Consider the following 2,184-nt stretch of genomic DNA (forward strand, 5'->3'; position numbering starts at 1 on the left):
TTTATGTGGGAAGAGAGAAAAAGCTTACTAAAATGCTTTCTAGACTAACTGAAGAAAAAAATTTGGCCTTATTCAAAAAGAGTATGAAGGCCATGAAGTGGAGTCATCTTTAAAGGATGCCAGCTTTGAGAAGGAGGCAACAGAAGCACAAAGCTTGAAGGTAACCTATGAAAATCTGAACAGGTTCAATGTGGAACTTGAGGAAGAAATACTATGTCTAGTAAGAGAGTTAAAAGAAGAGAAATTGAAACAGTCTGAACAAAATGAACTGATGGCAGATATTTCAAAAAGGATACAGTCTCTAGAAGATGAGTCAAAATCTCTCAAATCACAAGTAGCTGAAGCCAAAATGACCTTCAAGACTATTTCCAATGAATGAAGAACCACTGAAGATAGCAATAAGAGATGCTTTGGATGAAAATTCTCAACTTCAGGAAAGCCAGAGACAGCTTTTGCAAGAAGCTGAAGTATGGGAAGAACAAGTGAGTGAACTTAATAAACAGAAAATAACATTGGAAGACTCCAAAGTACACGCAGAACAAGTTCTCAGTGATAAAGACAGTCACATCAAGACTCTGACTGAACACTTGCTGAAGATGAAGATTGGGCTGATAAGCTCGGAGAAGACAGAATGGATGAAGACAACGTGGAGTTAGAACTGAACAGTGAATCAGAAAATGGTGTGTACTTAGGTCATCCTCAAACGGAGCTTTGAGGAAACTGATTCATGCTGCTAAGTTCAATGCTTCTTTCAAAAGCTTAGAAGGAGAAGAACCCAAATTTATACTCATTTATCTGAAGTTGATAAAACAGAGGAAGAGCTTACAGAGCATATTAAAACTTTTGAGAATGAAAACAAGCACCTTTGCAGTCAGAAAACACATTTTGAAAGGTAGAATCAGAAGCTTCAACAGAAACTTACAGTAATGACTGAATTATATCAAGAAAATGAAATGAAACTCTATAGTAAATTAACAACAGAGGGAAATTACCAGTTAGAGAAAGAAGAGAAACTTTCTAAAGTAGACAAAAGGAGCAGCCATGCCACCGCAAAGCTGGAGACCTATAGAAAGAGAGCCAAAGATCTTGAAGAAGAATTGGAGAGAACGATGCATTATTATCAAGGGTGCACTATTTCCTATTAGAAAAAAGCGCATGATAATTGGTTTGCACCTGGAACTGCTGAACGAAATCTCAATGATTTAAGGAAAGAAAATGCTCATAACAGACAAAAATTAACTGAAATAGAGTTTAAATTTGAACTTTTAGGAAAAAATCCGTATGTACTGGATGTTCCAAATGCACCATTTGGCAGAGAGCCTTCCCCATATGGCCCCTCACCATTGGGTCAGCCTTCATCTGAAATGAGAGCTTTTCTGCCTCCTCCAACTTTAATGGAGGGTCCACCCAGATTCTCACCTTTGCTTCCAAGGAGAGAAGGAAGAGGCTCAAGAGGCCCAGGGAATCCTCTGAACCATCAGATTACCAATGCAAGAGGAGAATCAAGCTCTGATACATTAACTGATTCTCAAAGGGGTCCTGACACTAGGCCCCTGTCACCTCTGTGGGAAAAGGGAGCTTCTAGAGATTATTTTCCACCAAGGGATTTCCCAGGTCCACTACATGCTCCATTTGCAAGTGTGCTTGCTTTTTAAAATTTGTTTTTAAAGCTCAATATGTGTTTTATTGGTCAGAGTTAATTTTACTATCTGTTCATATAGTAAAACAGTGGAGGAAAAATTTTTTCTAGCATTCTGTGAGTGTACCATTACTTTTCCCAACTGGGAAGGCAGCCAGCCATAAGTAGAATGTAATGAGATTTCAAATTGGTTCATCTTAATAATATAGAATTATTTCTGTATTTTGGTAGTCAAAAAATAATTGACTTTTTGCAGGGCTTCCAAAACTAAAATTATCTGTATCTTATTTGGAAGCAACTTGTTATTCTGGCAGTTAGTTAAAATAATTAAAATTTATATTCTAGCCTTAACATTACTGGCTACGATATTTTTTAAACTCTTTTTCATAAGTAGTTCTGATGTAGTCCTATTTATTTGAAGCATAAAATGTATTTATTATGTTTGACCTAATTGTTGGATTTATTGAATTCTTTTAAAGCTTCACATAAGAAAAAGGCATAATATATTGTTTTTATATTCATACTTTACCATTTTGAACTATAGG

At 36.1% G+C, this 2,184-nt stretch overlaps 1 pseudogene; it reads left to right on the plus strand.

The window, feature by feature from the left end:
• Nucleotides 1–1,655, plus strand: part of LOC108309672 — a 2,519-nt pseudogene extending 864 nt beyond the window's left edge.
• Nucleotides 1,656–2,184: the final 529 nt, after the last annotated feature.

This window comes from Cebus imitator, unplaced genomic scaffold (assembly GCF_001604975.1).
Source record: "Cebus imitator isolate Cc_AM_T3 unplaced genomic scaffold, Cebus_imitator-1.0 Scaffold96, whole genome shotgun sequence".
NCBI lineage: Eukaryota > Metazoa > Chordata > Mammalia > Primates > Cebidae > Cebus > Cebus imitator.